The 9,357-nt window shown below is 48.4% G+C and overlaps 1 pseudogene; it reads left to right on the plus strand.

Moving 5' to 3' along the window:
- Positions 1-4,550: 4,550 nt before the first annotated feature.
- Positions 4,551-4,756, plus strand: LOC142257301 (U2 spliceosomal RNA; annotated as a pseudogene).
- The last annotated feature ends 4,601 nt before the right edge of the window (positions 4,757-9,357 follow it).

Genomic DNA, 9,357 nt, shown 5'->3' on the forward strand with positions numbered 1-9,357 from the left:
TTTCTGCGGTGTCACACGGAGCGATGTGTGCTGCCGCAGGAGCGACGAACTACATCGTTACTGCTGCAGTAACGATAATCGAGAATGGAGACCCATGTCACCGATGAGCGATTTTGCACGTTTTTGCAGCGATGCAAAATCGCTCATCGGTGTCACACGCAGCAACATCGCTAATGCGGCCGGATGTGCGTCACAAATTCCGTGACCCCAACGACTCCGCATTAGCGATGTCGCAGCGTGTAAAGCCCCCTTTAGTGGGAGTGGTGTACAGGGTCTTAGCAGTAAAGAGTATTCCATATTTCTGCCAGATACCCACAGAGATATTGAAATCTGAAAAAAGAGACTTCTGCTCATTGAAGGTAAGAACTGCTCACATAGCGTTCAACTCCACAGCAAACGAGTGCTCTAGCACTGGCATCTCAGCAGGGATATTCCCCTACTACACATGTGTGTCTGGGTCCCTGTGACAGTTTACAGGACATAACTCAGGGCACCTAGACAGAAGGCAGAGGGACTACTTTCTATTTCTGGTGTAGAGCTTAGTACAATATATATATATATATATATACTATTACATGTGACACATGTACCTTGTATTACCATTATTCGCTGTATATGAACCCCTTTTCTCCGGGCATTATTTGTCTATAGCATTTTTCACGAACCTGAGGCAACTGAGAACCCTTCAGTGAAGGAATTCCACTAACCCTCACAATACCAACCAGGGGCCTCCCTGCAGTAACTCAGGTAGTTGTACCCATTCTCTTTCCGCATTCTATGTGTTCTTCTTCTTTCTTCTTTTTTTTCTTTTTTCTTCTTTTTATTTCTATCATGTAGTTCAGGGGTTTATAGATATATGTCCTGCATCTCATATTTCCTTTAGTGGTGCTTCTTACCCATTCTCATATCATTTACCCTAGTATTTCATGATCCTGAGGCGACTGAGAACCCTTTAATAAAGGAATCCTTTTTCATTTGAAATGTCAAGTGATACTTACCAGTGACTATCACGTAATGTTACAGGTAGTTGCATTTTCTTCCTCTTCTTTCTCTCCTTTCTTCTTTGTCACACGGTCCATTGTGTTATAGCCCACGTGTCATGATAACACTTGTACCATCTTTTCATTTAGATTCCACCTACAATTATTTACCGATTCCAGTTCTGAAATAGGCTTTCATGATCTACTCACTAGAATTCTCAAGTGCATAAGGTACTGAGACATATACATGTTCACACCATTATAAAGAACAAAGTATAAACATTGAGGTTTTTCTCACACCCATGTTCCTGTGTTCTTTGATATGATATGTGTTCATTTCCTTCACTATATAGGATTGCAAGTTTTCCATTTGTACCTTAATGGCAATGACGCTATACAATTGAACACATATCATCCTGTTATCCATATAGGTGTGTATTTACCTGCTTGACTATTTTTGGTTGTTTGATCCAGAATGTTTCTCCAGATAGGTCATGTGGAAATTTTCTTTCCTCAGTACAAATGTTTTCACTATGGCTTTGGAAAAATTTTTTGTATGTGCATCATGGTCATTTGACCCATTGTACTCTCAAGTAGCAATATATTGTACTGTTATGTTGTACTATGTACTAATTACGTGTTTATATGGTTTTGTAACCCTTTATGATCTTAGATAACTTTATCCTTGATAAAGACCTAAAAACAAGGTCGAAACGTTGGATGAATTATCCTTTTGCACAAATAAAGAATTTTCAGCATTCCAAGAGTTCTTTTCTTACGTTATTGATCACTATAGTGTGCCAGAGCTATTTCTATTGAATTGACTGTTATTTTTTCTGAGCACCTGCTATATACACAGTGACCCAGACATATTCAAGTTTCATTCAGAAGGCAGAGGGAAGCCTTAGCAGCTGAGCCTATATCTTGGCTTGTGAGCATTAGAACAGGCCGGCGATTACAGGGTAACATGAAAAATGTCCAGCTTGCATTATGACTAGAACATGACAATATCCTTTTAAGTACTAACCTATGATGCGTTCCTAAGCAGTTGATGTTATATGTTCTACATTTCATTTTCTGCATACTTTACAAGTAGTAGAATTTGCTTTGATATAGGCAACTGGATTTTCACAATGAAAAGGCAAAGGATAACGCCCGAAAAAGACGCCATACATTATGTCAGTGCCATCACTGACAAACCTGGATTGACCATGAAATACATCAATCCCCTTAAAGGTGAGTTAAAACAAGTTTTAACTAAATTGCCTTAATATTGTCATGCATTAGAATGACTGTCTTAGGTAATGATAAATATTTTCTACAGGAAGAGGAGTGTTTGCTGAAACTGAAATCGAAAAAGGGAGTTTTGTTGCAGAATATCGAGGCGAGCTCACGTATGCACTTACGATGGTAGACAACTACTCGAGATTTATGGTTGTGGTACAAGTCAAAGATCTAATGGCCCATACTGCAGCGAAGGTCTTCCAAGCACACTTATGCAGACCTCATGGCTACTCAGAGAGAGTCCTCACAGATCAAGGCACAGCCTTTGAAGCGGAAATCTTCAAGGACTTCTGCAGCTTTTACCGATGCAGGAAGATGCGCACTACACCCTACCATGCTCAAACCAATGGTTATCAACCTGCTCAGGACTTTACCCCATATTCCAGATGTGGCCTTACAAGTGATTTATAGAGGGGTAACAATACGTTGGGCTCACCGGATCTAATCTCCCTTTTTATACACCCTAAAATCTTGTTTGCTTTAGAATAAACAATAACATCATAAAGGTATAGCAGTACCGTTTCAAAGTTTCGGTGTCCCAAGCAGCATTCCATCAGCCTCTGGAAGGTTCCTGGCAAATTGCACAGCTCGAAGGGCATGCTTTTGAACTCGCAGAGACCCATCGGGGTGGCAAAGGCGGTCTTCTCCCGGTCTGCCTCAGAAACGGACACTTGCCAATAGCGACTAGTGAGATCAAGGGTAGAAAAATAATTTGCAGTTCTCAATGCAGCTAGCTATTCCTCAATACAGGGGAGTGGTGCTGTCCTTCTTCTTTAACAGGACCAACGGAGCTGCCCAGAGGCTACAACTGTCACGGATAACCCCAGCCTCCTTCATGTTGCTCAACATGTCCTTGGTACACTGGTAATGTGCAGGTAGTTTTGGCTTATATCTCTCTTTGATGGGTGGGTGTGCACTTGTGGGGATGTAGTGTTTGACCCCTTTTATTCTTCAAAAGTCTAGCGGATGTTTGCTGAAGACTTGCTCGTATTCTTGCACTAGCCTGTAGACCCCCTTCTTGTGATGTGAAGGTGTGGAGTCAGTGCCTACGTGTAATTCCTTACACCACTCCTCTGGCTGACTTGGTGAGCTGTCACTGAATGGGTGGGCTGAAGCAATGGTGGATGCTGCTGTTTGGATAGCATGTGTATCTACTGAGAACAGCTTATCAATGGTGGCAAATCGGAGCAGCTTAATCTCTTGCTCTCCGCAGTTCAACACTCTCATGGGCACTCTTCCCTTCCATATTAATGAATAAAACTATGATGTAAATAGCATATAGATACCCCACAAATGCAGATAAAAGTAGGTTATGGGAAAAGGGGGAAGAGAGAAACAGGAAAATAGTGGAATAAAGTATACCTTCCAGGTGGGAGAGGAAATGGCAGCACAGCCAGTGGAGGTGAAGCAAGGGGAGCCTGCAACTAAAGAGTTGAGAGCGTTATCACATGGTGACTGAGCCTGATTGTAACGGGAGCATAGAGGTGCCGATCCTGTCTTACCTGCGTTGGTGTAGAAGTGGGTGTCCTGTGGTGGAGTCAGCTATGTGCAGTGGTGGCCGTGGGTTCTTTTATGTGCGACCGTAGTAATAGCTGCGCCCACTTCCTGTATGGGAGTGGAATGCAGTGAGGGTAATGGAACGCACGCCTGCGCATTTGTGTTTAACGTCGCGCATGTGCAGAACGGAGAAAAGGCTGCGCTCACTTCCTAATGAAAGGGAGTGAGACGCATCTGGGAAGGGAAGGGAAAAGATTAGGGTTTGGGGATGATGAAAGGGCTTTCTACGGGCAAGGATGGCAAAGGGTGGCAGTGACGGAAAGTCAGGCAGCCTGTCCTGTCCTGTCCTGTCCGTCCGTCTTTTTGTATCATGAATTGGAAAGACTGCAAGGGGGAGGGGAGGTGCTTGTGTCCAAAAGGAGGAGTTATTCAGATTCATTGCAGTGGGCGGCGGCTGCAAAAAGCACCATTCTTCTTGTTTTTGCTCTGCAAAACAGCCTTTTCAAGGGTTGGCTTGGGTGACAAAATGTCTTCTGTAGGCGTGGGTTTGTCTCCCTCTCCCTAAGATGTGTCCGGTATAGGCCAGGGTGCCACTCAAGGCCGTAACCAATTCGGGTTATAGCTTCTCGGCCTTTTGGCTAAGATCAAGTGTAGTTTCGGAGGACGCTACCTTGGTTGGTACTGGAAGGTGCCTGGGATTGCACGTCTGCCGGCCTTGAGGAAGTGTGTGCGCCTTCTGGTGACACATAGCCCTCTTGTGCCTGGACGGTTCCCAGGCAACGGGAGGCGATCACCTTTGTTATTTTGAAGTCCTACTGATAAACAGAAAAAAAAAAAATTAAATCTGTTCTTATCAGTTTAATATCTGATACGTCCCCTCTCTGGGGACCATATATTAAATGGATTTTTAGAACAAGGAGATGGAAAAAATCTTGCTCTGTCCACTGCACGCATTGACCTGGTATTGCAGTACCTCCAGGACCGGTGCACCCCTTCTTAACCCAGTTTCCAAAAGCAGAACTCAATTCACCTGATTCAAATGAGCCCCATTAGTGAATTGAAAGAAAGCAAAAACTTTATATGCACCTCAATTTGGCCAATTCACTTTTCACACTTTCACCCTTTTTTTTATCTTTCACACCTTTTACTTGCTTTATTGATGCAAAAAGCTGTGCCAAATAGCAAACTCATCTCCACTGAACTTGACCAACTCTGCTATGTCCCGTGCAGTATCTTATTCTCAGTCTTATCTAGATCATTTGCAATTGAATAGAATAGATCCCTTTTGGCTGCTTATGACTGTGTAAAATATGTAGTTTTACTGGGCTGGGATGAGAGAATCCATTGAAGCATGGTGTAGGGATTGTGGTTTCTGTGTGCTAAGAAGAGACTGGCACCAGCCAGAAAGCCCCATTGCAGCCAATAATCACTTAATAACTTTTTCAACTTGTCATCATATGGGAGGCCTTCCATTCCTTGTAGTAGTCTAGTTGCCCACCTTTGAACTGACTCTAACTTCTGAATGTCCTTTTTAAAATGTGGAGCCCAAAACTGGTTCCCATATTCCAGATGTAGCCTTACAAGTGATTTATAGAGGTGTAACAATACGTTGGGATCACGGGATCTAATCTCCCTTTTTATACACCCTAAAATCTTGTCCCAAGCAGCATTCCATCAGCCTCTGGAAGGTTCCTGGCGCATTGCACAGCTCGAAGGGCATGCTTTTGAACTCGCAGAGACCCATAGGGGTGGCGAAGGCGGTCTTCTCCCGGTCTGCCTCAGCAACGGACACTTGCCAATAGTGACTAGTGAGATCAAGGGTAGAAAAATAATTTGCAGTTCTCAATGCAGCTAGCGATTCCTCAATACGGGGAGTGGTGCCGTCCTTCTTTTTTAACAGGATCAACAGAGCTGCCCAAAGGCTACAACTGTCACGGATAACCCCAGCCGCCTTCATGTTGCTCAACATGTCCTTGGTACACTGGCAATGTGAAGGTGGTATTGGCTTATAGCTCTCTTTGATGGGTGGGTGTGCACCTGTGGGGATGTGGTGTTGGACCCCTTTTATTCCCCCAAAATCTAGCGGGCTTCCCACCGGTAACCCGCTCCCCAGCTTGGATGGATGCTGAGGGAGCCCCTTTTGCCCGCAGGCTCTGGCCCTGGGAACTGTAGCCTTGGCGGTGACTGTGCTTCCCTCTACGGTGTGAGCTGTTGCCTTCAATCGGGTCTTGACTGCTGGGAAACCCTGGAGGTTCCTGTCGCTAACGGATTTGACCGGTTTTACGGCGACTCCTAGCCTGGTCGGGGTCCGTAGGCCCTGCCGGATGGTGCTGGCTTCTCTTCACTCCCCGATCTGGTACCGGCGGGCCACCGCCCATCCCCGGTCCGTACGGTTCACTCCAATCAGCCTCTCCTGCAGAAGGTCACCACCGTCTGCCAACCTTGCTGAGTGCCCGGGCCACACACCCGGACACGGTCAGTCTCCTCTCCTCTTCACTTCTCTAACTCCAAAACTGATCTCTAATCTGACTCCTTTTCCCGCCTCCAGGACTGTGAACTCCTCGGTGGGTGGGATCAACCGCCTGGCCCACCCCCTGGTGTGGACATCAGCCCCTGGAGGAAGGCAACTAGGATTTGTGTTTAGCTTCGGTGTGCCTAGCCGGAGTGTAGAGTGTGTTGGTGTAGTACCTGTGACGACCTGGCTTGTCCAGGGCGCCACATTCCCCTATAGTAAAATGCAGACCGTCCGCGGGCTGCCCGTCCATCACCGGTTTTATTTTCACAACTGAAAAAGAATAAAACGGTAAAACATGTAAAAGCATCATAAACATTTTACAACGGTACAGCTTCCGCTCTTCTCCCACCCAAACAACCTGGCCCTGATGCTGCCCCTAAGAAGCGGGCAGCACCCCTTGACCCCAGTCCAGCACCAAGTTGCCCGAGCGGGTTCTGTGTCTTTCAGGGGGCCCACGTCCAAGGGGACCCCTGAACCCCCGGAGGATCGCCACCGGTTACGGTAGTGGCGGGCCTAGGCCATCCCTTTCCTCCAGGCCCATCCTCCCAAATCAGCCTCTCCGGAGGCGGTAACGGTGTCAAGCCAACAAACATTTTTATTTACATTGCACTAAGTTTGTGGTTGCCCTGCAAGTTCTCGGGCTTGTCCGTAAGCAGTTCCTTACGCAATGGTTGCACAGTCCCTACGGGGACAACAGTTGCCGGCAACGGCCGGTTTAATCACGGTTCAATCAGGTAAACTTCTTTGGTTGATCATCTTTACTTATCATTTAAAACTTTCAAACTGGTACACTCAACACATAAAGCCCCCCCCTTTTAAAGAGTAGTTTCCCTGTACCTAAGTGGGGGTCTACCTAGGTTGGGGCGAGTGGACCTTCGGGGTCCGGTGTCAGTGGTGACAGGCAGTGGGGCAGAGGGAACAGTCAGTTCCTCCTCCCTGCTATCATGTGGGGCAGGCGGAGGCGTAGGGGAGCTGGGTACAGGTACATCCCTGGGCACTGGCTCGCGGTTAACCGTTTCCATCATTTCTTCATCCACGGGTTGTGGGAACAGTATCACTGGAAGGATCACCGCACCGTTCTGTGTAGGCCAGTCTGCTGGAAAATCACCCATCATGGTGTGGATTACCTCTTTTTCCTTCTCCACTGGACTGGGAACTGGAGCCTCATCCGCTACTCTCAATGCTGGTGGGCACTTCTTCAGGTGGTCTCGGGAAACCGTGGCCAAAGTCCCCCCCTGGTCACGGCTGATCTGGTAGGCCTTCCCATTCTCCCATCCTGTGGGCTGGACTAGATACGGGGTTTTTTCCCATTGATCATCCAGCTTGTGGGCCCTTCTTTTCCGCTTCAGCACTACATCCCCAGGTTGGAAGGAACCGGCAGGCGCCTTCTTGTTGAAGCACTGCTCCTGTTGTCCCCGACTCCGGCACAAGTTCTTTTCAACATACTCCTGGACCTGTCGGTACTGTGTCCTCCGCCGAGTGTCCCATTCAGCTGTCGACAGGAGTGCTTCTGAAGCTTCCAAGCCCATTTCCAGATCCACTGGTAGCCGGCCGGGACGAGCTCTCATCAGGTATGCTGGAGTGCATTTCGTAGAGCTGGAAGGGATGTTGTTGTACATATCGACCAGGTCAGGTAGCTTCTCCAGCCACAGGTTCCGCTCTTCCAGTGGTAACGTCTTGAGGAGGCCCAGGACCAAGTGGTTCATCTTTTCACAAATGCCATTGGTTTGGGCGTGGTAAGGCGTGGTCCGGATTTTCTTGCAGCCGTACAACTGGCAGAATTCCTGGAATACCTCTGCTTCAAAGGCCGGACCCTGGTCGGTAAGCACCCTCTCCGGGTACCAATGCGGTCAACAGAAATAAGCCTGGAAAGCCTTAGCAGCGGTGCGGCCGGTTAAGTCCTTAACTGGGACAACCACCAGGAACCTCGAGTAGTGGTCTACGATGGTCAGAGCGTAGGTGTACCCACTTCGGCTGGGGGTGAGCTTTACATGGTCAAGGGCAACCAGCTCCAGCGGTTGGTGTGTAATGATCGGGTGTAGGGGTGCCTCCTGGCTGGCCTCGTCCTTCCTTCTCAATGCGCAAGGGCCACATTCTCGGCACCAGGCCTCCACAGATTCCCGCATTCCACTCCAATAGAACCGCTCTCTTAACAACATCTCTAGCTTCTTCCACCCGAAGTGCACTGCACCATCATGGTATGCTTGCAGGACGGTGGGCACGTTAGCCTGGGGAATCACCAGCTGGCGGATCTTCTCGTGAGTCTTTGGATTAATCAGCTCGCGATACAACTTCCCCTGGTGTAGGTATAGCCGGGTCCGTTCTTGCCACAGACGTTGGGCTTCGGCAGGGGCAGCAGGGTCTATCCCAGCAGAACCCTGTTCCACTAGAGTCTTGACCAGGCGGACAGCAGGTGCCTGGTCCTGAGCTTCCTGCCAGTCCTGTCGGGGCAGCGGATCCAGGTTCACCCGTTGTTGGTAGACGTGCACCTTCTCAGTGAATGGCCGGTGAAATGCAGGCAACTCGATCTCTTCGAGGTCATCATCCTCTGGCCCCTCTTCCGACAGGTGGGGCATCCGGGAGAGTGCATTGGCATTGACGTTGGTACGGCCGGCCCGGTACTTGATGGTGAAATCGTAGTTGGCTAACCTGGTCACCCACCGCTGCTCCAACGCGCCCAGCTTGGCCGTATCTAGATGGGTCAGCAGGTTATTGTCTGTGTACGCGGTGAACTTGGCTGCTGCCAGGTAATGGCGGAACCGCTCGGTGATAGCCCACACCAGTGCCAAGAGCTCAAGCTTGAAGGAGATGTAGTTCTCAGGGTTCCTCTCAGTCGGTCGGAGTTTTCGGCTAGCATAAGCTATTACCTTTTCCCTTCTGTCTTGGACCTGGGATAGAACAGCCCCCAAGCTCACATTGCTGGCGTCGGTGTAGAGGATGAATGGGCGGCTGTAGTCAGGGTACGCTAGGATTTCCTCTCCGGTCAGGGCTGTTCTCAGCTGGCGGAAGGATTCCTCATGCTTTTCTTCCCACACCAATGGGGCTACTAGGGATCTACCACCCTTGGTCTGTCCTACGAGG

Source organism: Anomaloglossus baeobatrachus, chromosome 11 (genome assembly GCF_048569485.1).
Source record: "Anomaloglossus baeobatrachus isolate aAnoBae1 chromosome 11, aAnoBae1.hap1, whole genome shotgun sequence".
Taxonomy (NCBI): Eukaryota; Metazoa; Chordata; class Amphibia; order Anura; family Aromobatidae; genus Anomaloglossus; species Anomaloglossus baeobatrachus.